This window comes from Bombina bombina, chromosome 5 (genome assembly GCF_027579735.1).
Source record: "Bombina bombina isolate aBomBom1 chromosome 5, aBomBom1.pri, whole genome shotgun sequence".
NCBI classification, from domain to species: domain Eukaryota; kingdom Metazoa; phylum Chordata; class Amphibia; order Anura; family Bombinatoridae; genus Bombina; species Bombina bombina.
In genome coordinates, this window is record NC_069503.1 from 23,829,814 (window position 1) to 23,857,748 (window position 27,935).

The following is a 27,935-nucleotide window of genomic DNA, read 5'->3' on the forward strand; positions in this document are numbered from 1 at the left end:
GTGTGATTATTTTTGCACTTCTCGTCTCAGTCTGATTCCTGGCACCCTGACATTACGCAAGGGCCATGAATCCTGATGGTGCTAATAATCCACCTTTACCTACTATCCTTTCCAGGATGGATGAACAGGATCGCAGCTTGGATCAATTTGCACTAGGCCTGCAAACCCTGCTGACTCGCACTGCACATTTGGACCAAAGTGTTCCGCAAGTTATGGCTGCTCCTGTTTCCGCTGCTGCACCTAGTCCTACCAGGACCATGTCCGGTTCTGCACCTCTACCTCAGTGATATGGTGTAGATCCTATTCAGTGCAGAGGGTTTTTGAACCAGGTGGGCATTTACTTTGAGATGTTACCTCAGGCGTTTTCCTCTGACAGAGCTAAGGTGGGATTTCTCATCTCGTTACTCTCTGACACAGCTCTTGCCGGGACTAATCCCTTGTGGGAGACTAATAAACCTGTGATTTCAAATTACCCTGAATTTGTGGCCTCCTTTAGAAGGGTATTTGATGTTCCGGCTCGCTTCTCCTCTGCTGCTAAACGACTCATGTCCATTCAGCAAGGTACAAGATCTGTTACTCAGTATGCCAATGAGTTCCGTATGCTTGCCGCAGAGGTAGGTTGGAACAATGAAGCCCTTGTTGCCTCCTTCTTTCATGGGCTCTCTGATGCGATTAAAGACAAAGTTGCTGCCAGAGATTTACCAGAGGATCTTGAGGCTTTGGTGTCTTTTTTATTAATCCTAATTGACATCAGACTCAGAGAGAGGCCCTCTTTCAAGGAGCGCTTGCGGGAACCTCCTGTTCCGTTGTCTCCTACATGTTCCTTCCCACCCGTGCCTCCCACTCCTCCCATGCCTCCTGGTCCCGAGCAACCAGGTACTGCTGAGCCGATGCAGTTGAGATTCATGCGTCTCTCCCTGAGAGGGCCTTTAGGAGGAGGGAGGGGCTCTGCCTCTATTGTGGGTTACAGGGCCACTTTTTGAAGTCTTGTCCTATACGGCCGTAAAAACACTCACACCTAAGGTCCTGTCGGGGGCAGACCTTGGGTTGTTTATCCTCGTCCCCCGAACTGCTAAAGGAGAAACCTTTGGTCATGGTTGTCGTTTCCTGGGAGGACTCCTCCATAGTCACCCAGGCTCTTGTTGACTCCGGTGCTACGAGCTATTTTATTGACAGTGCTTTAGCATCAAAGCACTCCATTCCTGTTTTGCCTCGGTCTGTTCCGCTTGCTATTGAAGCCATTGATGGCAGGCCGCTCCGTTATCCATGGCTGTTGGGGCTCTCAATTTTGAAACCCTCCAGTTCCAGGTGATAAATTCTCCGCATTTTCCAGTTCTGGGTTATCCCTGGCTCCAAAAGCACAATCCCAGTCTTGGCTGGCGCAGGTCCGAAAGTTTGTTGTGGTCTCCGCAATGTATTTCCACTTGTCTTCGGAAACCAGTTAAAGTCTTGTGCACTTCTTCGGTATCTTTGCCTCCTCACCGGTCTTTCGATTGTGCCATAAACCTGCAACCCGGAGCCATTCCTCCTCGGGCCGGGTTTACCCTATGTCTGTTGAGGAGAATTGTGCTATGGAGGAGTATGTTGCAGATGCTCTGACTTGGGGATAATCCGCAAATCCTGCTCTCCTGCAGGGGCTGGCTTCTTCTTTGTGAAGAAAAAGGGTGGACGAGTTAAACCATGCATCGATTATAGGGGTCTTAATCATCTTAACATTAAGAATGCTTACCCTATTCTGCTCATTACGGAACTCTTTGACCCCCTCAAGGAAGCTACGGTCTTTTCTAAACTTGATTTGAGAGTAGCGTACAACCTCGTTAGGATCAAGGAGGGCCACGAATGGAAAACAGCATTTAACACCAGGAGCGGGCATTATGAGTAATGCCCTTTGGCCTATGTAATGCTCCTGCTGTTTTCCAGGAATTTATTAATGATGTCCTACCAGATATGTTGCAACAGTGCGTTGTGGTGTATTTAAACGACATCCTCATGCACTCACCCACGCTTGAGGCTCATCGTTCTGATGTTACACGGGTTCTTCAGAGACTACGTGAGAACATAGTACAAACATGCTGGTCCTAGCAACTTCCGATCTTCAGCTCCTCAGTCACAGAAGTGACCCATAAAGTTTGTCCAAACACATCCTCAGATCACAGAGAGCCATAGCAGTGGCGGAATCAAGCCACTAATTATTCAAAGAACAGGGAAGAACCGAGCAGGCACTCCAAGGGGTAGTGTAAAAATAAAAAAACTAATTTTATTGAAGCAAACAACAATTAAAAACAGTATGTCAAAAAATGATAGGGTAAAGCGCTAGACCAATCCTACTTAGGCCTAACTATATTAACTATCTCCTCCCTAGATAGTCCAAATAACAAATAAACAAAACAATAGGTGTAGAAGGCGCTAAAAAGCTGTAGGATTTATAGATAGGTATATGAAACCTTATGTATAAAGGACTAGTAAACCAAAGGTGACATGATAAATAAAAATCACAGTTTAATATTCTTTTATAAAATCACAGTAAAAGTGTAAATTCTATGCCTCAGAACAGCTAGAAAATAACCAAAAACACATTCACACTAAATCAACCTAATCAATCAAATCACCAGTCTCTCATAATCGTAAAAACATATAATACTCTCCAGATATGTATAGCGACAATATGTCCAATGCTAGTAATCATAAAATGTCCAGCTGTGAATAAGTCTCTTTCGGGGATCCCCGAATATGAATCCTGAAATCTTAGGGCCAGTTGTTCAAATGAATTTATTTTCCTCCAAACAAATTTTTTATGCCCCCAGCTGTCAGCGTCCTCGCCTGACCTTTAATAACAGCTAAGGTATAGTGCGGCTGCAATTTTAGAGCGGCTTACCTCCTCTTCCCCTCTCGCTGTGTCGGCGATAATAAAAGTCTCTAATACTGGATGGAGCAGTGAGGCTTTCTTACCTCCTCTTAGTGTCTCCTTGTCGACCTTTTCACCTGACTCGACACTGCGGCTTCTCCTCTGATCTCGGCTTCCAAAATCCGTTAATGACGTCACCCGGTTTCCGGATCCCAGGTGACTACTTGCGCAAGTATTTACCACGGATGTGTCCAGACGATCCTCTGCACTTGAGTACACCAGGGTACGCAGAGTTCAGTATTACAAACAGTTTCCAACAGCAGGATAGTCCTCTACGCGTTTCAACCCCTTTCAGGGTCTTTGTCAAGATACTATTTCCTGCATTTCCAATCCTTAAGTATCCTGTTTTCACAGGTGATTCGTCGGCGCTCCACTTCCTTTTTACAGGTACACATTCTGGGGGGAAAAGGTAGCCGCACATGTAGTTCTTTCCTTAATCAGTCATCATTGATAAACTTTTTGTAAACCCGTATTTCAGAACCAGCTGTTTTAAAATTCATACAAAATTCAAACCAATTCCTAGAATACTTCCACACATATTGATAGACATGACTCCAAACCATAATTTCATAAAGAGCGATTTCAAATGAATATAAATCTACTCTAAAATCCTAAAACCAATAAATATATCAAATTCTAAAATATGGACTAAAAATTATGGACAAAAAATTAAATTCTATTTATTTATTTAATATTTTATTTTAAGGAAGCATTATTACGCTAATATTATAGGTGATACAGCACCACTACCGGCTGTACATGATGACTTTACCATTCCTTGTTTACAGGTTCTCCAGTCATCAGATCTGTATTTCTCTTGTAAGGTGTATCCAGTCCACGGATCATCCATTACTTGTGGGATATTCTCCTTCCCAACAGGAAGCTGCAAGAGGACCACCCACAGCAGAGCTGTCTATATAGCTCCCCCTCTCCCTGCCACCTCCAGTCATTCTCTTGCAGCTCTCGACAAGAAAGGAAGTAGTTAGAGAGATGTGGTGTAATTTAGTTGTTTTTCTTCAAATCAAAAGTTTGTTATTTTCAAATGGTACCGGAGTTGTACTATTTTGGTCTCAGGCAGAAAGTAGAAGAAGAGTCTGCCTGTGGTCTTTAATGATCTTAGCAGGTTGTAACTAAGATCCATTGCTGTTCTCACACATAACTGAAGAGAGAGGTAACTTCAGCTGGGGAATGGCGTGCAGGGTTTCCTGCTATGAGGTATGTGCAGTTTAAATTTTTCTAGAGAAATGTAAATGCTAGAAAATGCTGTTAATACCGGATTTATCTGAGGTAAGCCTGATTACAGTGATTTAACAACAACTAGTATCATGTTTGCTGTTAGAGGTAATACTCTTATTATTTTTCACATTTCTGACATATAAAAAGTTTGCTGGAAGTGCTTAAACGTTTTTTATATGCATATTGGTGATAAAACTTTATTGGGGCTTAGTTTTTTCCACATGGCTGGCTAATTTTTGCCTAGGGATAGTTTTGTTAGGTCTCTCACTGTGAATACATAAGTGGGAGGGGCCTAATTTCGCGCCTAAATGCGCATTAGATTTTGCAGCCTGAGACATCCAGTTTCCCTGAAGGATTCCCCTGAATGCTTAGGACCTCTCTGAAGGGTTTTTGTGCTTTCCAAAGTCGATTGTATGGGAAGGTAGGGCCACAGCAGAGCTGTGGCAGTTTGTTGTGACTGTTAAAAAAACGTTAATTTCGTTTTTTTGATACGTTTTTGAAACTAAGGAGTTAATCATCCATTTGCAAGTGGGTGCAATACTCTGTTAGCCTATTATACACACTGTAAAAATTTTGTTTGATTTACTGCTTTTTATCACTGTTTTTCAAATTCTGACCTTTTTTTATTTTTCTTAAAGGCACAGTACCGTTTTTATTTTTTGCTTGTTTACTTTCATTAAAGTGTTTTCCAAGCTTGCTGGTCTCTTTGCTAATCTGTTTAAACATGTCTGACATAGAGGAATCTCCTTGTTCATTATGTTTAGAAGCCATGGTGGAACCCCCTCTTAGAATGTGTACCAAATGTACTGATTTTACTTTAAGTTATAAAGACCATATTCTGTCTTTAAAAGATTTATCACCAGAGGAAACTGACAAGGGGGAAGTTATGCCGACTAACTCGCCTCACGTGTCAGAACCTTTAACTCCCGCTCAAGGGACTCCCGCTCAAGAGGCGCCAAGTACATCTAGCGCGCCCATGGCGTTTACTTTACAAGACATGGCGGCAGTCATGGATAATACCCTTTCAGCGGTATTATCCAGACTACCTGGGTTACGAGGAAAGCGAGACAGCTCTGGAGTTAGAAGGAATACAGAGCACTCTGACGCTTTAGTAGCTATGTCTGATACCCCCTCACAATATGCAGAAGCTGAGGAAGGAGAGCTTCTTTCTGTGGGTGATTTTTCTGACTCAGGGAAGATGCTTCAACCTGATTCTGATATGTCAACATTTAAATTTAAGCTTGAATACCTCCGCGTGTTGCTCAGGGAGGTTTTAGCTACTCTGAATGACTGTGACACCATTATAGTGCCAGAGAAAATGTGCAGATTGGATAAATACTATGCAGTGCCTGTTTACACTGATGTTTTTCCAATACCTAAAAGGTTTTCAGAGATTTTTACTAAGGAATGGGATAGACCAGGTGTTCCGTTCTCTCCCCCTCCTGTCTTTGAGAAAATGTTTCCCATAGATTCTGCCACACGGGACTTATGGCAAACGGTCCCTAAGGTGGAGGGAGCAGTTTCTACTCTAGCTAAGCGTACTACTATCCCTGTCGAGGACAGTTGTGCTTTCTTAGATCCAATGGATAAAAAGTTAGAGGGTTACCTTAAGAAAATGTTTATTCAACAAGGTTTTATTCTACAGCCTCTTGCATGCATTGCCCCGGTCACTGCTGCTGCGGCCTTCTGGTTTGAGTCTCTAGAAGAGGCCTTACAGGTAGAGACCCCATTGGATGATATTCTTGACAAGCTTAGAGCACTTAAGCTAGCCAATTCATTTGTTTCTGATGCCATTGTTCATTTAACTAAACTAACAGCTAAGAATTCTGGTTTTGCTATTCAGGCGCGTAGGGCGATATGGCTTAAATCATGGTCAGCTGACGTTACTTCAAAGTCTAACGGCTAGATTTAGAGTTTTGTCGGTAACGACCCGCGTAGCTAACGCCGGCTTTTTTCTGGCCGCACCTTTAAAATAACTCTGGTATTGAGAGTCCATATAATGTCAGCGTTAGGCTCCAAAAAAGGAGCGTAGAGCATTTTTAACGCCACTCCAACTCTCGATACCAGAGTTGCTTACGGACGCGGCCAGCCTCAAAAACGTGCTCGTGCACGATTCCCCCATAGGAAACAATGGGGCTGTTTGAGCTGAAAAAAAACCTAACACCTGCAAAAAAGCCGCGTTCAGCTCGTAACGCAGCCCCATTGTTTGCTATGCGTAAACACTTCCTACGTCTGCACCTAACACTCTAACATGTACCCCGAGTCTAAACACCCCTAACCTTACACTTATTAACCCCTAATCTGCCGCCCCCGCTATCGCTGACCCCTGCATATTATTTTTAACCCCTAATCTGCCGCTCCGTAAACCGCCGCTACTTACATTATCCCTATGTACCCCTAATCTGCTGCCCCTAACACCGCCGACCCCTATATTATATTTATTAACCCCTAATCTACTCCCCACAACATCGCCGTCGCCTGCCTACACTTATTAACCCCTAATCTGCCGAGCGGACCGCACCGCTATTCTAATAAATGTATTAACCCCTAAAGCTAAGTCTAACCCTAACACTAACACCCCCCTAAGTTAAATATAATTTTAATCTAATGAAATTAATTAACTCTTATTAAATAAATTATTCCTATTTAAAGCTAAATACTTACCTGTAAAATAAATCCTAATATAGCTACAATATAAATTATAATTACATTGTAGCTATTTTAGGATTAATATTTATTTTACAGGCAACTTTGTAATTATTTTAACCATGTACAATAGCTATTAAATAGTTAAGAACTATTTAATAGTTACCTAGTTAAAATAATAACAAAATTACCTGTAAAATAAATCCTAACCTAAGTTACAATTAAACCTAACACTATACTATCATTAAATTAATTAAATAAAATACCTACAATTACCTACAATTAAACCTAACACTACACTATCAATAAATTAATTAAATACAATATCTACAAATAACTACAATGAAATAAACTAACTAAAGTACAAAAAATAAAAAAGAACTAAGTTACAAAAAATAAAAAAATATTTACAAACATAAGAAAAATATTACAACAATTTTAAACTAATTACACCTACTCTAAGCCCCCTAATAAAATAACAAAGACCCCCAAAATAAAAAATGCCCTACCCTATTCTAAATTACTAAAGTTCAAAGCTCTTTTACCTTACCAGCCCTGAACAGGGCCCTTTGCGGGGCATGCCCCAAGAAGTTCCATCCTGAAGACCTCCGACGCGGACCCATCTTCATCCGGCGACGTCCAACTGAAGAATGACGGTTCCTTTAAGGGACGTCATCCAAGATGGCGTCCCTCGAATTCCGATTGGCTGATAGGATTCTATCAGCCAATCGGAATTAAGGTAGGAATATTCTGATTGGCTGATGGAATCAGCCAATCAGAATCAAGATCAATCCGATTGGCTGATCCAATCAGCCAATCAGATTGAGCTCGCATTCTATTGGCTGATCGGAACAGCCAATAGAATGCGAGCTCAATCTGATTGGCTGATTGGATCAGCCAATCGGATTGAACTTGATTCTGATTGGCTGATTCCATCAGCCAATCAGAATATTCCTACCTTAATTCCGATTGGCTGATAGAATCCTATCAGCCAATCGGAATTCGAGGGACGCCATCTTGGATGACGTCCCTTAAAGGAACCGTCATTCTTCAGTTGGACGTCGCCGGATGAAGATGGGTCCGCGTCGGAGGTCTTCAGGATGGAGCCGGTCCTCATCGGATGAAGATAGAAGATGCCGCTTGGAAGATGATGGTTGCCGGTCCGGATCTACTCTTCTTCCCGGATAGGATGAAGACTTTGGAGCCTCTTCTGGACCTCTTCAGCCACCGGATGATGGATCGCCAGCCCCCGCTTGGGTTGGATGAAGATTTTGGAGCCAGGACGGATCGGTGATACCTGGTGAGGTGAAGACAAGGTAGGATGATCTTCAGGGGCTTAGTGTTAGGTTTATTTAAGGGGGGTTTGGGTTAGATTAGGGGTATGTGGGTGGTGGGTTGTAATGTTGGGGGGGGGGTATTGTATGTTTTTTTTTTACAGGAAAAAGAGCTGAACTTCTTGGGGCATGCCCCGCAAAGGGCCCTGTTCAGGGCTGGTAAGGTAAAAGAGCTTTGAACTTTCGTAATTTAGAATAGGGTAGGGCATTTTTTATTTTGGGGGTCTTTGTTATTTTATTAGGGGGCTTAGAGTAGGTGTAATTAGTTTAAAATTGTTGTAATATTTTTCTTATGTTTGTAAATATTTTTTTATTTTTTGTAACTTAGTTCATTGTAGTTATTTGACTGCGTTCTGTATAGAAACAAAAAAAGAAGAGGCGCTCTGGTGCAGATGATCCTTGGCTACAAATGATTCTAAACTAACAGTTCAGAGTAATACTCACAAAGATGTTTGCACATGCAGTGCAATAACAGGTGAGCCGAAGCTTCAGAGCCGCTCGGCTGACTCGCTAGAGGGTGAAATCAGCTGTTCACTGGGTAATCACTTCACCAACGATGTGGGGAAAAAGATACCTATGACATAAAATATAGATACCGCCCTTGGTGCAGATTATCCCAGGCACAGAATACACATACAACAGATGTCGAGAAGTTATACTCACAAACGGAGTTGCACAAGCAGTGCAATATCAGGCGTGCCGAATCTTAAAGAGCCGTTCGGCTGACTCCCTGAGGCCTGTACAGCTGCTCCTGGATCGTTGGAGGAGTGGTGGAAAATAAAGGTGGATATGCCGATAGAGGTTAATCCAAGCAAGGGATCAATAAGGCAAATAGAACAATTCACCAGCAAGGTAGACAAAATAAAAGTATTTATTAAAAATATAAAAATTACTTAGCAACGCGTTTCTCGGCTAACATGCCGTTTCATCAGCCTGATGAAACGGCATGTTAGCCGAGAAACGCGTTGCTAAGTAATTTTTATATTTTTAATAAATACTTTTATTTTGTCTACCTTGCTGGTGAATTGTTCTATTTGCCTTATTGATCCCTTGCTTGGATTAACCTCTATCGGCATATCCACCTTTATTTTCCACCACTCCTCCAACGATCCAGGAGCAGCTGTACAGGCCTCAGGGAGTCAGCCGAACGGCTCTTTAAGATTCGGCACGCCTGATATTGCACTGCTTGTGCAACTCCGTTTGTGAGTATAACTTCTCGACATCTGTTGTATGTGTATTCTGTGCCTGGGATAATCTGCACCAAGGGCGGTATCTATATTTTATGTCATAGGTATCTTTTTCCCCACATCGTTGGTGAAGTGATTACCCAGTGAACAGCTGATTTCACCCTCTAGCGAGTCAGCCGAGCGGCTCTGAAGCTTCGGCTCACCTGTTATTGCACTGCATGTGCAAACATCTTTGTGAGTATTACTCTGAACTGTTAGTTTAGAATCATTTGTAGCCAAGGATCATCTGCACCAGAGCGCCTCTTCTTTTTTTGTTTCTATACAGAACGCAGTCATCTCTTTTTCAACATCTTTGGAGAGAGCAGCTATCGTTTGGGACATCATTTCCAGATTGGACATCACTCTATATTGGGACTTTCACTTGCATCTATGGATGTATATTTCCTAACCATATGACTGTGGTGACTATTGTTATGTATTTGTATTTATAATTATACAGTTCATATTGTTTATTTTTTGTAAGATATAAAACTTAGGATCTATCCATATTATCACTTTTTTGAAATAGCATAAATTAGGCGCACCTTATTTCTGGACACACTACTTAGATATAGTAGAGCCCCATTGTCATTGTAGTTATTTGTAGATATTGTATTTAATTAATTTATTGATAGTGTAGTGTTAGGTTTAATTGTAGGTAATTGTAGGTATTTTATTTAATTAATTTAATGATAGTATAGTGTTAGGTTTAATTGTAACTTAGGTTAGGATTTATTTTACAGGTAATTTTGTAATTATTTTAACTAGGTAGCTATTAAATAGTTCTTAACTATTTAATAGCTATTGTACCTGGTTAAAATAATTACAAAGTTGCCTGTAAAATAAATATTAATCCTAAAATAGCTACAATGTAATTATAATTTATATTGTAGCTATATTAGGATGTATTTTACAGGTAAGTATTTAGCTTTAAATAGGAATAATTTATTTAATAAGAGTTAATTAATTTCGTTAGATTAAAATTATATTTAATTTAGGAGGGTGTTAGGGTTAGACTTAGCTTTAGGGGTTAATACATTTATTAGAATAGCGGCGAGATTCGGTCGGCAGATTAGGGGTTAATGTTTGAAGTTAGGTGTCGGCGATGTTAGGGAGGGCAGATTAGGGGTTAATACTATTTATTATAGGGTTAGTGAGGCGGATTAGGGGTTAATAAGTGTAGGCAGGTGGAGGCGACGTTGTGGGGGGCAGATTAGGGTTTAATAAATATAATATAGGGGTCGGCGGTGTTAGGGGCAGCAGATTAGGGGTACATAGCTATGATGTAGGTGGCGGCGCTTTGCGGTCGGCAGATTAGGGGTTAATTATTGTAGGTAGCTGGCGGCGACGTTGTGGGGGGCAGATTAGGGGTTAATAAATATAATACAGGGGTCGGCGGTGTTAGGGGCAGCAGATTAGGGGTACATAAGTATAACGTAGGTGGCGGTCGGCAGATTAGGGGTTAAAAAAATTTAATCGAGTGGCGGCGATGTGGGGGGACCTCGGTTTAGGGGTACATAGGTAGTTTATGGGTGTTAGTGTACTTTAGAGTACAGTAGTTAAGAGCTTTATGAACCGGCGTTAGCCCAAAAAACTCTTAACTACTGACTTTTTTCTGCGGCTGGAGTTTTGTCGTTAGATTTCTAACGCTCACTTCAGACACGACTCTAAATACCGGAGTTAGAAAGATTCCATTGAAAAGTTAGGATACGCAATTTACTTAAGGGGATCTGCGGTATGGAAAAGTCGGGGCTGAAAAGTGAGCGTTAGACCCTTTTTTGAGTGACTCCAAATACCGGAGGTAGCCTAAAACCAGCGTTAGGAGCCTCTAACGCTGGTTTTCACGGCTACCGCCAAACTCCAAATCTAGGCCTACGCTTCTTAATATTCCCTTCAAGGGGCAGACCCTATTCGGGCCTGTATTGAAGGAGATCATTTCTGATATTACTGGAGGAAAAGGTCATGCCCTTCCTCAGGATAGGTCTAACACGTTAAGGACCAAACAAATTAATTTTCGTGCCTTTCGAAACTTTAAGACGAGTGCGGCATCAACTTCCTCTAATACAAAACAAGAGGGAAATTTTGCCCAGTCCATGCCGGTCTGGAGACCTAACCAGACTTGGAACAAAGGTAAGCAGGCCAAGAAACCTGCTGCTGCCTCTAAGACAGCATGAAGGATTGGCCCCCGATCCGGTAACGGATCTAGTAGGGGGCAGACTTTCTCTCTTCGCCCAGGTTTGGGCAAGAGATGTCCAGGATCCCTGGGCGTTGGAAATTGTCTCCCAGGGATATCTTCTGGACTTCAGAGCTTCCCCTCCAAAAGGGAGGTTTCACCTTTCACAATTATCTGCAAACCAGATAAAGAGAGAGGCATTCTTACATTGTGTTCAAGACCTCCAAGTTATGTACAGGGTCAAGGTCTCTATTCAAATCTATTTATGGTTCCCAAAAAAGAGGGAACCTTCAGACCAATATTAGATCTCAAGATCCTAAACAAATTTCTCAGGGTCCCATCATTCAAGATGGAGACTATTCGAACCATCCTACCTATGATCCAGGAGGGTCAATACATGACTACTGTGGACTTAAAGGATGCTTATCTTCACATTCCGATACACAAAGATCATCATCGGTTTCTCAGGTTTGCCTTCCTAGACAGGCATTACCAGTTTGTGGCTCTTCCCTTTGGGTTAGCTACAGCTCCAAGAATCTTTACGAAGGTTCTGGGGTCATTTCTGGCAGTCCTAAGTAGAGGGGACAAATCTGTGTAATCCCCATTCCACTGACTGAGCATGCAGAGTTGCAGCGGTCTGAGATGTAGGCGGGCAAACGGAACTATGTCCATTGCCGCTACCATACACTGAGCCACCGAAGGGCGAGAAGTAGAATAAAGAACACGGCAAGAATTTAGAAGTTTTGATAACCTGGCCTCTGTCAGGTAAATCCTCATTTCTACAGAATCTATCAGAGTTCCCAGAAAGGAAACTCTTGTGAGAGGGGATAGAGAACTCTTCTTTTCGTTCACCTTCCACCCATGCGACCTCAGGAATGCCAGAACGATGTCCGTATGAGACTTGGCAATTTGGAAACTCTGCTATGGGTGGTCCTCTTGCAGCTTCCTGTTGGGAAGGAGAATATCCCACAAGTAATGGATGATCCGTGGACTGGATACACCACAAGAGAAATACATTTATCAGGTAAGCATAAATTATGTTTTTTTACACCAATATTATAGGGTTATACAGCACCACTACAAGCTGTACATGATGACTTTACCATTCCTTGTTTACAGGTTCTCCAGTCATCAGATCTGTATTTATTACACTAATATTATAGGTGATACAGCACCACTACCGGCTGTACATGATGACTTTCCCATTCCTTGTTTACAGGTTCTCCAGACATCAGATCTGTATTTATTACACTAATATTATAGGTGATACAGCACCACTACCGGCTGTACATGATGACTTTACCATTCTTTGTTTACAGGTTCTCCAGTCATCAGATCTGTATTTATTACACTAATATTATAGGTGATACACTACCGGCTGTACATGATGACTTTACCATTCCTTGTTTACAGGTTCTCCAGTCATCAGATCTGTATTTATTACACTAATATTATAGGGTGATACAGCACCACTACCAGCTGTATATGATGACTTTACCATTCCTTGTTTACAGGTTCTCCAGTCATCAGATTTGTATTTATTACACTAATAATATAGGTGATACAGCACCACTACCGGCTGTACATGATGACTTTCCCATTCCTTGTTTACAGGTTCTTCAGACATCAGATCTGTATTTATTACACTAATATTATAGGTGATACAGCACCACTACCGGCTGTACATGATGACTTTACCATTCTTTGTTTACAGGTTCTCCAGTCATCAGATCTGTATTTATTACACTAATATTATAGGTGATACACTACCGGCTGTACATGATGACTTTACCATTCCTTGTTTACAGGTTCTCCAGTCATCAGATCTGTATTTATTACACTAATATTATAGGGTGATACAGCACCACTACCGACTGTACATGATGACTTTACCATACCTTGTTTACAGGTTCTCCAGTCATCAGATCTGTATTTATTACACTAATATTGTAGGTGATACAGCACCACTACCGGCTGTACATGATGACTTTCCCATTCCTTGTTTACAGGTTCTCCAGACATCAGATCTGTATTTATTACACTAATATTATAGGGTGATACAGCACCACTACCGGCTGTACATGATGACTTTACCATTCCTTGTTTACAGGTTCTCTAGTCATCAGATCTGTATTTATTACACTAATATTATAGGGTAATACAGCACCACTACCGGCTGTATATGATGACTTTACCATTCCTTGTTTACAGGTTCTCCAGTCATCAGATCTGTATTTATTACACTAATATTATAGGTGATACAGCACCACTACCGGCTGTACATGATGACTTTCTCATTCCTTGTTTACAGGTTCTCCAGTCATCAGATCTATATTTATTACACTAATATTATAGGTGATACAGCACCACTACCGGCTGTACATGATGACTTTCCCATTCCTTGTTTACAGGTTCTCCAGACATCAGATCTGTATTTATTACACTAATATTATAGGTGATACAGCACCACTGCCAGCTGTATATGATGACTTTACCATTCCTTGTTTACAGGTTCTCCAGACATCAGATCTGTATTTATTACACTAATATTGTAGGTGATACAGCACCACTACCGGCTGTACATGATGACTTTACCATTCCTTGTTTACAGGTTCTCCAGTCATCAGATCTGTATTTATTACACTAATATTATAGGGTGATACAGCACCACTGCCAGCTGTATATGATGACTTTACCATTCCTTGTTTACAGGTTCTCCAGTCATCAGATCTGTATTTATTCCACTAATATTATAGGTGATACAGCACCACTACCGGCTGTACATGATGACTTTCCCATTCCTTGTTTACAGGTTCTCCAGTCATCAGATCTGTATTTATTACACTAATATTATAGGTGATACAGCACCACAACCGGCTGTACATGATGACTTTACCATACCTTGTTTACAGGTTCTCCAGTCATCAGATCTGTATTTATTACACTAATATTATAGGTGATACAGCACCACTACCGGCTGTACATGATGACTTTACCATTCCTTGTTTACAGGTTCTCCAGACATCAGATCTGTATATATTACACTAATATTATAGGTGATACAGCACCACTACCGGCTGTACATGATGACTTTACCATTCCTTGTTTACAGGTTCTCCAGTCATCAGATCTGTATTTATTACACTAATATTATAGGTGATACAGCACCACTACCAGCTGTACATGATGACTTTACCATACCTTGTTTACAGGTTCTCCAGTCATCGGATCTGTATTTATTACACTAATATTATAGGGTGATACAGCACCACTACCGGCTGTACATGATGACTTTACCATTCCTTGTTTACAGGTTCTCCAGTCATCAGATCTGTATTTATTACACTAATATTATAGGTGTTACAGCACCACTACCGGCTGTACATGATGACTTTACCATACCTTGTTTACAGGTTCTCCAGTCATCAGATCTGTATTTATTACACTAATATTATAGGTAATACAGCACCACTACCGGTTGTACATGATGACTTTACCATTCCTTGTTTACAGGTTCTCCAGTCATCAGATCTGTATCTATTACACTAATATTATAGGTGATACAGCACCACTACCGGCTGTACATGATGACTTTACCATACCTTGTTTACAGGTTCTCCAGTCATCAGATCTGTATCTATTACACTAATATTATAGGTGATACAGCACCACTACCGGCTGTACATAATGACTTTACCATTCCTTGTTTACAGGTTCTCCAGTCATCAGATCTGTATTTATTACACTAATATTGTAGGTGATACAGCACCACTACCGGCTGTACATGATGACTTTCCCATTCCTTGTTTACAGGTTCTCCAGACATCAGATCTGTATTTATTACACTAATATTATAGGGTGATACAGCACCACTACCGGCTGTACATGATGACTTTACCATTCCTTGTTTACAGGTTCTCCAGTCATCAGATTTGTATTTATTACACTAATATTATAGGTGATACAGCACCACTACCAGCTGTACATGATGACTTTACCATTCCTTGTTTACAGGTTCTCCAGTCATCAGATCTGTATTTATTACACTAATATTATAGGTGATACAGCACCACTACCGGCTGTACATGATGACTTTACCATTCCTTGTTTACAGGTTCTCCAGTCATCAGATCTGTATTTATTACACTAATATTATAGGTGATACAGCACCACTACCGGCTGTACATGATGACTTTCCCATTCCTTGTTTACAGGTTCTCCAGTCATCAGATCTGTATTTATTACACTAATATTATAGGTGATACAGCACCACTACCGGCTGTACATGATGACTTTACCATTCCTTGTTTACAGGTTCTCCAGTCATCAGATCTGTATTTATTACACTAATATTATAGGTGATACAGCACCACTACCGGCTGTACATGATGACTTTACCATACCTTGTTTACAGGTTCTCCAGTCATCAGATCTGTATTTATTACACTAATATTATAGGTAATACAGCACCACTACCGGTTGTACATGATGACTTTACCATTCCTTGTTTACAGGTTCTCCAGTCATCAGATCTGTATCTATTACACTAATATTATAGGTGATACAGCACCACTACCGGCTGTACATGATGACTTTACCATACCTTGTTTACAGGTTCTCCAGTCATCAGATCTGTATTTATTACACTAATATTGTAGGTGATACAGCACCACTACCGGCTGTACATGATGACTTTCCCATTCCTTGTTTACAGGTTCTCCAGACATCAGATCTGTATTTATTACACTAATATTATAGGGTGATACAGCACCACTACCGGCTGTACATGATGACTTTACCATTCCTTGTTTACAGGTTCTCCAGTCATCAGATTTGTATTTATTACACTAATATTATAGGTGATACAGCACCACTACCAGCTGTACATGATGACTTTACCATTCCTTGTTTACAGGTTCTCCAGTCATCAGATCTGTATTTATTACACTAATATTATAGGTGATACAGCACCACTACCAGCTGTACATGATGACTTTACCATTCCTTGTTTACAGGTTCTCCAGTCATCAGATCTGTATTTATTACACTAATATTATAGGTGATACAGCACCACTACCGGCTGTACATGATGACTTTACCATTCCTTGTTTACAGGTTCTCCAGTCATCAGATCTGTATTTATTACACTAATATTATAGGTGATACAGCACCACTACCGGCTGTACATGATGACTTTCCCATTCCTTGTTTACAGGTTCTCCAGTCATCAGATCTGTATTTATTACACTAATATTATAGGTGATACAGCACCACTACCGGCTGTACATGATGACTTTACCATTCCTTGTTTACAGGTTCTCCAGTCATTAGATCTGTATTTATTACACTAATATTATAGGGTGATACAGCACCACTACCTGCTGTACATGATGACTTTACCATACCTTGTTTACAGGTTCTTCAGTCATCAGATCTGTATTTATTACACTAATATTATAGGGTGATACAGCACCACTACCAGCTGTACATGATGACTTTCCCATTCCTTGTTTACAGGTTCTCCAGACATCAGATCTGTATTTATTACACTAATATTATAGGTGATACAGCACCACTACAGGCTGTACATGATGACTTTACCATTCCTTGTTTACAGGTTCTCCAGTCATCAGATCTGTATTTATTACACTAATATTATAGGTGATACAGCACCACTACCGGCTGTACATGATGACTTTACCATACCTTGTTTACAGGTTCTCCAGTCATAAGATCTGTATTTATTACACTAATATTATAGGTGATACAGCACCACTACCGGCTGTACATCATTACTTTACCATTCCTTGTTTACAGGTTCTCCAGTCATCAGATCTGTATTTATTACACTAATATTATAGGTGATACAGCACCACTACCTGCTGTACATGACTTTACCATACCTTGTTTACAGGTTCTCCAGTCATCAGATCTGTATTTATTACACTAATATTATAGGGTCTATACAGCACCACTACCGGCTGTACATGATGACTTTACCATTCCTTGTTTACAGGTTCTCCAGTCATCAGATCTGTATTTATTACACTAATATTATAGGGTGATACAGCACCACTACCGGCTGTACATGATGACTTTACCATTCCTAGTTTATAGGTTCCCATCAGATCTGTATTTATTACACTAATATTATAGGTGATACACTACCGGCTGTACATGATGACTTTACCATTCCTTGTTTACAGGTTCTCCAGTCATCAGATCTGTATTTATTACACTAATATTATAGGTGATACAGCACCGCTACCAGCTGTACATCATGACTTTACCATTCCTTGTTTACAGGTTCTCCAGTCATTAGATCTGTATTTATTACACTTATATTATAGGTGATACAGCACCACTACCGGCTGTACATGATGACTTTACCATTCCTAGTTTATAGGTTCCCATCAGATCTGTATTTATTACACTAATATTATAGGTGATACACTACCGGCTGTACATGATGACTTTACCATTCCTTGTTTACAGGTTCTCCAGTCATCAGATCTGTATTTATTACACTAATATTATAGGTGATACAGCACCGCTACCAGCTGTACATCATGACTTTACCATTCCTTGTTTACAGGTTCTCCAGTCATTAGATCTGTATTTATTACACTAATATTATAGGTGATACAGCACCACTACCAGCTGTATATGATGACTTTACCATTCCTTGTTTACATGTTCTCCAGTCATCAGATCTGTATTTATTACACTAATATTATAGGTGATACAGCACCACTACCGGCTGTACATGATGACTTTACCATTCCTTGTTTACATGTTCTCCAGTCATCAGATCTGTATTTATTACACTAATATTATAGGGTGATACAGCACCATTACCGGCTGTACATGATGTCTTTACCATTCCTTGTTTACAGGTTCTCCAGTCATCAGATCTGTATTTATTACACTAATATTATAGGTGATACAGCACCACTACCGGCTGTACATGATGACTTTACCATTCCTTGTTTACAGGTTCTCCAGACATCAGATCTGTATTTATTACACTAATATTATAGGTGATACAGCACCACTACTGGCTGTACATGATGACTTTACCATACCTTGTTTACAGGTTCTCCAGTCATCAGATCTGTATTTATTACACTAATATTATAGGTGATACAGCACCACTACCGGCTGTACATGATGACTTTACGATACCTTGTTTACAGGTTCTCCAGTCATCAGATCTGTATTTATTATACTAATATTATAGGTGATACAGCACCACTACCAGCTGTACATGATGACTTTACCACACCTTGTTTACAGGTTCTCCAGTCATCAGATCTGTATTTATTACACTAATATTATACAGTGATACAGCACCACTACCGGCTCTACATGATGACTTTACCATACCTTGTTTACAGGTTCTCCAGTCATCAGATCTGTATTTATTACACTAATATTATACAGTGATACAGCACCACTACCGGCTCTACATGATGACTTTACCATACCTTGTTTACAGGTTCTCCAGTCATCAGATCTGTATTTATTACACTAATATTATAGGTGATACAGCACCATTACCGGCTGTACATGATGACTTTACCATTCCTTGTTTACAGGTTCTCCAGCCATCAGATCTGTATTTATTACACTAATATTATAGGTGATACAGCACCACTACCTGCTGTACATGATGACTTTACCATACCTTGTTTACAGGTTCTCCAGTCATCAGATCTGTATTTATTACACTAATATTATAGGTGATACAGCACCACTACCGGCTGTACATGATGACTTTACCATTCCTTGTTTACAGGTTCTCCAGTCATCAGATCTGTATTTATTACACTAATATTATAGGTGATACAGCACCACTACCGGCTGTACATGATGACTTTACCATACCTTGTTTACAGGTTCTCCAGTTATCAGATCTGTATTTATTACACTAATATTATAGGTGATACAGCACCACTACCGGCTGTACATGATGACTTTACCATTCCTTGTTTACAGGTTTTCCAGTCATCAGATCTGTATTTATTACACTAATGTTATAGGTGATACAGCACCACTACCGGCTGTACATGATGACTTTACCATTCCTTGTTTACAGGTTCTCCAGTCATCAGATCTGTATTTATTACACTAATATTATAGGTGATACAGCACCACTACCGGCTGTACATGATGACTTTACCATACCTTGTTTACAGGTTCTCCAGTCATCAGATCTGTATTTATTACACTAATATTATAGGTGATACAGCACCACTACCGGCTGTACATGATGACTTTACCATTCCTTGTTTACAGGTTCTCCAGTCATCAGATCTGTATTTATTACACTAATATTATAGGGTGATACAGGACCACTACCGGCTGTACATGATGACTTTACCATTCCTTGTTTACAGGTTCTCCAGACATCAGATCTGTATTTATTACACTAATGTTATAGGGTGATACAGCACCACTACCGGCTGTACATGATGACTTTACCATTCCTTGTTTACATGTTCTCCAGTCATCAGATCTGTATTTATTACACTAATATTATAGGTGATACAGCACCACTACCGGCTGTACATGATGACTTTACCATTCCTTGTTTACAGGTTCTCCAGACATCAGATCTGTATTTATTACACTAATATTATAGGGTGATACAGCACCACTACCGGCTGTACATGATGACTTTACCATTCCTTGTTTACAGGTTCTCCAGACATCAGATCTGTATTTATTACACTAATGTTATAGGGTGATACAGCACCACTACCGGCTGTACATGATGACTTTACCATTCCTTGTTTACAGGTTCTCCAGACATCAGATCTGTATTTATTACACTAATGTTATAGGGTGATACAGCACCACTACCGGCTGTACATGATGACTTTACCATACCTTGTTTACAGGTTCTCCAGTCATCAGATCTGTATTTATTACACTAATATTATAGGTGATACAGCACCACTACCGGCTGTACATGATGACTTTACCATTCCTTGTTTACAGGTTCTCCAGTCATCAGATCTGTATTTATTACACTAATATTATAGGGTGATACAGCACTACTACCGGCTGTACATGATGACTTTACCATTCCTTGTTTACAGGTTCTCCAGTCATCAGATCTGTATTTATTACACTTATATTATAGGTGATACAGCACCACTACCGGCTGTACATGATGACTTTACCATACCTTGTTTACAGGTTTTCCGGTGGTCGTACAAGGGAGTTTAGAGTTGAAGTCAGAGCAAGAAAAGCTGTATTCTGATGGTCATGTGACCACCATAAAGCGTGAATTTGACACATCTGCTGATAACGGTGAGACTTTTCTGATCTTATTAGGGCTTATTCTAAACACGTTCAAAATTCCTCTAAAGGAAAATAATGAAAATGATAAATATGGGAAAAGACTTGCGCCTGATGGGTCTTTATTTCTTATTTACAGGTTTTCTATCAGTAAAGACTGAAGAGCCGGATACTGAGTGTCATGTGACCACATTAAAGACTGAAGAAGTTACAACCTCAGGCAATGGTGAGTGTGGTGGTTTTCCTTGCATACAGTGTAATGATCTGTGGTACTCCTAATACTCACTTATAATATCTGTGTCTGTGGGTTTGAGTTAATTATTGTCAATAGCATGTTCATGTATAGTATACCTAGAAGTTTAAAGGGACAGTCTACACCAGAATTGTTATTGTTTTAAAAGATATATAAAACTTAGAACAAAATATACCGGAGTCTGCACAAAAGGTGTAAATAGAGTAGTGGACTAAAGATAATCAGCAGAGGGGCTATCGTGGGGGCTAGTATTATTCCCAAGTAATAGTATGTGTGTGTGAGGAGCAGATTGTACTAATGACATTCAAATATTAACAAAGTTCACATATAAGTAGTAAAAAAGCGTGTGGGGTTAATGGTTTACCCTGGATACAACACGCCTACTAGTGATAGTTATGAGCTCAATCCCTTGTCCAAGTTGTATGATGTACTGTCTGTACAGATGATTATAGATGAAGCATATAGGCTGCTATGGTGCATGTGTGGAAATTAGTAGCCACAATACCTTAGGGGAGGAACAAAACACAACGCTGACCAGGCAGCAATAAAATGTGTACAATCTCTAACACCTCCTAAGGCTAACAATATAGACACCAATAGCGCAAGCAAGCAAACGTCACAGAATACAGTTCAAGCAGCACTCACAGTTCAGCGTGTTCATACAGCCATAGTTCCTTGTGGCTGCTGCAGCTTGCAATCCCAGCATCTTCAAGATCCTCCTTACTGCACACACACACAGTTCAGCCCCTAAGCCCCTCCTTCCAGCATCCGGTTTCAGCAGCTCCCTTGTCAGCTACCTGCAGAGAGTACAGGAACCCTTGTGCAAAAGAGTGGAGTCCCAGAAATCCACAACGTAAATAGTAAAAAGAGGAGAATGTTCCAAATCCCTTAGCAAAACTTTGTGAGGCTGACACTCAGGTTGATTAAAAGAAATAATCTTTGTTAGAATAGTCCATAGGTATACAGCTAGACACCAAGGGTAATAACAAAGTGAAACAAAGTTTGACCGGTTTCGGTCAACAGACCGTAGTCATAAACTTAAAATCTTGCAACATCCTTTGTTATAACATACTTCTTATGAGACAACTTTTGATATGGTGGGTCTATGAACATGGTTTTGATTATATTTATAAGTATACTTCTGTTTTTTCATTATGTTTATGTTTTATTTTTTGATTGGTTTCACTTGTACATATGTGAATGCAACTATAATAACTATCAGATTAAGGTATTAGTACACTTGTATATTACTTCAGCCAGGTAATTAAAGGGTTAAACATGGGTGTGTTGAGCTCCTCAAATGAGAGGAGGCTATTTGTTTTAAATAGTATGCACATGTTGCAAGATTTTAAGTTTATGACTACGGTCTGTTGACCGAAACCGGTCAAACTTTGTTTCAATTTGTTATTACCCTTGGTGTCTAGCTGTATACCTATAGACTATTCTAATAAAGATTATTTCTTTTAATCAACTTGAGTGTCAGCCTCACGAAGTTTTGCTAAGGGATTTGGAACATTCTCCTCTTTTTACTGTTTTAAAAGATAGATAATCCCTTTATTACCCATTCCCCAGTTTTGTATAACCAACACAGTTATATTTATATATTTTTTACATCTGTGATTATCTTGTATCTTGTATCTCTGTCAGTTTCATATTTGGGAAATAAACATATTAAGGAATATTTTTTTCTTACCTGGGTTTAGTCTTTTTTTCAAATTGACTACTTTTTTCTTACAAATTGCGGGCAGCATTAGGCCCGCGGGTGCGCCAAATGCTAGACTTTATTGCGTCATTCTTGGCGTGAGAATTTTTGGCGTGAAAAGTACGTCTGTTGACTCAAGTTCGTCATTTCCAGCGTCGTAGTTGATGCAGAAGCCTTACACACGGTTGCGTCGTTAGTGACGCAAGTGTGTCATTTCCGGATATTGTTGGCGCCAAAAAATGTTTTCACTTACGCTGTGCTTCATACTTGGTGCCAAATTTTTCATTAGTTTTATACCCCATTGCTGTTTGCCTCTTGCCTTTTTCTATATCAGAGGGCTATGCTGTTTGCATTTTTTCCCATTCCTGAAACTGTCATATAAGGAAATTGATGATTTTGCTTTATAAATTTTTTTTTTCTTTTACATTTGGCAAGATGTCTCAATCTGATCCTGCCTCAAAAGTATCTTTTCTAACTTTGCTGCCTGACATCGGTTCTTTTAAAGAATTTGTTACTGATTCTATTCAGAAGGCTTTGTCTGCATTCCCGCCTTCTAATAAACGTACAAGGTTTTTTAAAACTCCTCATAAAGTTGATGAAATTTCAAATGACCGACAACATAATGATTTATCCTCCTCTGATGAGGATCTTTCTGATTCAGAATAGAGTATATGCGTTCTTTATTAAAAGAAGTGTTAATTACTTTGGATATTGAGGAAGCTAGTCCTCTTTACATTAAGACTAGTAAACATTTAAATGCTGTTTTTAAACCTCCTGTGGTTACTCCAGAGGTTTTTCCTATTCCTGATGCTATTTCTGATATGATTTCTAAGGAATGGAATAAGCCAGGTACTCCTTTTATTCCTTCTTCAAGGTTTTAAAAATTGTATCCTTTATCAGCAATTTCTATAGAGTTTTGGGAAAAGATCCCCAAAGTTGATGGGGCTATTTCTACTCTTGCTAAATGTACCACTATTCCTATGGAAGATAGTACTTTTTTTAAAGATCCTTTAGATAGGAAACTTGAATCCTATCTAAGGAAAGCCTATTTATATTCAGGTCATCTTCTCAGGCCTGCAATTTCTTTGGCTGATGTTGCGGCTGCATCAACTTTTTGGTTGGAGAATTTAGCGCAACAAGAATTGGATTCTGACATATCTAGCATTGTTCGCTTACTGCAACATGCTAATCATTTTATTTGTGATGCCATTTTTTATATTATCAAAATTGATGTTAGATCCATGTCTTTAGCTATTTTAGCTAGAAGAGCTTTATGGCTTAAATCTTGGAATGCTGATATGACATCTAAGTCTAGATTATTATCTCTTTCTTTCCAAGGTAATAATTTATTTGGTTCTCAGTTGGATTCTATTATTTCAACTGTTACTGGAGGAAAGGGTTTTTTTCTGCCTCAGGATAAAAAACCTAAGGGTAAATCTAAGGCTTCTAACCGTTTTCATTCCTTTCGTCAAAATAAGGAACAAAAATCTAATCCTTCCCCCAAGAAATCTGTTTCCAATTGGAAGCCTTCCTCAAACTGGAATAAATCCAAGCCTTTTAAAAAACCAAAGTCAGCCCCTATGTCCGCATGAAGGTGCGGCCCTCATTCCAGCTCAGCTGGTAGGGGGCAGATTAAGGTTTTTCAAGGATTTTTGGATAAATTCTGTCCAAAATCAATGGATTCAAAGCATTGTCTCTCAAGGGTATAGAATAGGATTCAGAGTAAGACCTCCTGTGAGAAGATTTTTTCTCTCACGTATCCCAGCAAATCCAGTAAAAGCTCAGGCTTTCCTGAAGTGTGTTTCAGACCTGGAGTCTTCAGGGGTAATCATGCCGGTTCCTTTTCAGGAACAAGGTCTGGGGTTTTATTCAAATCTATTCATTGTCCCAAAGAAGGAAAATTTATTCAGACCAGTTCTGGATCTGAAAATTTTGAATCGTTATGTAAGAGTACCAACTTTCAAGATGGTGACTATAAGGACTATTCTGCCTTTTGTTCAGCAAGGACATTATATGTCTACAATAGACTTGCAGGATGCATACCTTCATATTCCGATTCATCCAGAACATTATCAGTTCCTGAGATTCTCTTTTCTAGACAAGCATTACCAATTTGTTGCTCTTCCATTTGGCCTAGCAACAGCTCCAAGAATCTTTTCAAAGGTTCTAGGTGCCCTACTCTTTGTAATCAGAGAGCAGGGTATTGCTGTGTTTCCTTATATGGATGATATCTTGGTACTAGCTCAGTCTTTATGTTCTCCAGAATCTCATACAAATCAACTAGTGTTGTTTCTTCGGAAACATGGTTGGAGGATCAATTTACCAAAAAGTTTCTTGATTCCTTTTTAGGCTTCCAGATAGATTCAGTGTCCATGACTCTGTCTCTAACAGACAAGAGACGTTTGAAATTGGTTGCAGCCTGTCGGCACCTTCAGTCTCAGTCATTTCCTTCAGTGGCTATGTGTATGAAAGTTTTAGGCCTCATGACTGCAGCATCGGACGCGATTCCTTTTGCTCGTTTTCACATGAGACCTCTCCAGCTTTGTATGCTGAATCAATGGTGCAGGGATTATACAAAGATATCACAGTTAATATCCTTAAATCCCAATGTTCGACACTCTCTGACGTGGTGGTTAAATCACCAGCGTTTAGTTCAAGGGGCTTCCTTTCTTCAGCCACCCTGGACTGTGATCATTTCATACACAAGTCTTTTAGGTTGGGGAGCTGTTTGGGGATCTCTGACAGCACAAGGGGTTTGGAAAATCTCAAGAGGCGAGATTACCAATAAATATTTTAGAACTCCGTGCAATTCTCAGAGCTCTTCAGTTTTGGCCTCTGTTGAAGAGGGAACCATTCATTTGCTTTCAGACAGACAATATCACAACTGTGGCATATGTCAACCATCAGGGTGGGACTCACAGTCCCCAAGCTATGAAAGAAGTATCTCGGATACTTGATTGGGTGGAATCCAGCTCCTGTCTAATCTCTGCGGTGCATATCCCAGGTGTAGACAATTGGGAGGTGGATTATCTCAGCCGTCAGACTTTACATCCAGGGGAGTGGTCTCTCCATCCAGATGTTTTTTCTCAGATTGTTGAGATGTGGGGTCTTCCAGAGATAGATCTCAGGACCTCTCATCTAAACAAGAAACTTCCCAGATACCTGTCCAGGTCCAGGGATGTTCAGGCGGAAGCAGTGGACACTTCCTTGGTGTTATCATCCTGCTTACATTTTCCCGCCTCTAGTTCTTCTTCCAAGAGTGATATCCAAAATCATCATGGAACAATCGTTTGTGTTGCTGGTGGCTCCAGCATTGCCACACAGGTTTTGGTATGCGGATCTTGTTCGGATGTCCAGTTGCCAACCTTGGCCACTTCCGTTAAGGCCGGACCTACTGTCTCAAGGTCCGTTTTTCCATCAGGATCTCAAATCATTAAATTTGAAGGTATGGAAATTGAACGCTTAGTACTAAGTCATAGAGGTTTCTCTGACTCAGTGATTAATACTATGTTACAAGCTCATAAAATCTGTTTCTAGAAAGATTTATTATCGAGTTTGGAAGACCTACATTTCATGGTGTTCTTTTCATAAATTCTTTTAGAATTCCTAGAATTTTACAGTTTCTTCAGGATGAGGGTTTGTCTGCAAGTTCCTTGAAGGGACAAATCTCTGCTCTTTCAGTTTTATTTCACAGAAAGATTGCTAAACTTCCTGATATTCACTGTTTGTACAGGCTTTAGTTCGTATTAAGCCTGTCATTAAATCAATTTCTCCTCCTTGGAGTCTTAATTTGGTTTTGAAGGCGTTACAGGCTCCTCCGTTTGAGCCAATGCATTCTTTGGACATTAAATACTTTCTTGGAAAGTGTTGTTCCTTTTGGCCATCTCTTCTGCGAGAAGAGTTTCTGAGCTATCTGCTCTTTCTTGTGAATCTCCTTTTCTGATTTTTCATCAGGATAAGGCGGTTTTGCTGACTTCATTTAAATTTTTACCTAAAGTTGTGAATTCTAACAACATTAGTAGAAAATTTGTTGTCCCTTCCTTGTGTCCTAATCCTAAGAATTATTTGGAAAGATCCTTACGTTCTTTGGATGTGGTGAGAGCTTTGAAATATTATGTTGAAGCTACTAAAGATTTCAGGAAGACTTCTAGTCTATTTGTTTTATTTTCTGGTCCTAGGAAAGGTCAGAAGGCCTCTGCTATTTCCTTGGCTTCTTGGTTAAAGCTGTTGATTCATCAAGCTTATTTGGAGTGGGGTCAGGCCCCTCCTCAGAGAATTACAGCTCATTCTACTAGATCAGTCTCCACTTCGTGGACTTTTAATAATGAAGCTTCAGTTGATCAGATTTGCAAAGCAGCAACTTGGTCCTCTTTGCATACATTTACTAAATTCTACCATTTTGATGTATTTGCTTCTTCAGAAGCAGTCTTTGGTAGAAAAGTTCTTCAGGCAGCTGTTTCAGTTTGATTCTTCTGCTGATGTTTTAAGTTTTGCTTTTCATTATGAGAATAACTTTTATTTTGGGTTGTGGATTATTTTTTCAGCGGAACATGGCTGTTATTTATTTGTATCCCTCCCTCTCTAGTGACACTTGAGTGGAGTTCCACATCTTGGTATCTTGATATCCCATACGTCACTAGCTCATGGACTCTTGCCAATTACATGAAAGAAAACATAATTTATGTAAGAATTTACCTGATAAATGAATTTCTTTCATATTGGCAAGAGTCCATGAGGCCCACCCTTTTTATGGTGGTTATGATTTTTTTGCATACAGCACAATTATTTCCAAATTCCTTTGTTGATGCTTTTTACTCCTTTCTTTATCACCCCACTACTTGGCTATTTGTTAAACTGAATTGTGGGTGTGGTGAGGGGTGTATTTATAGGCATTTTGAGGTTTGGGAAACTTTGCCCCTCCTGGTAGGATTGTATATCCCATACGTCACTAGCTCACGGACTCTTGCCAATATGAAAGAAATTAATTTATCAGGTAAATTCTTACATAAATTATGTTTTTTTTTAAAAAAAATGCTACTTTCAAATGGCATGGAGAGTCCACAAATCCATTCAATTACTAGTGGGAATTCAAATCCTGTCCACTAAGAGGAGACAAAGAACACCCCAGCAAAGCTGTTAAGTATTACTCCCACT

The 27,935-nt window shown here is 39.8% G+C and overlaps 1 pseudogene; it reads left to right on the top strand.

Annotated features, from left to right (window-relative positions):
• LOC128661249 (gastrula zinc finger protein XlCGF26.1-like) overlaps positions 1–27,935 on the top strand; it is a 118,134-nt pseudogene that overhangs the window by 16,340 nt on the left and 73,859 nt on the right.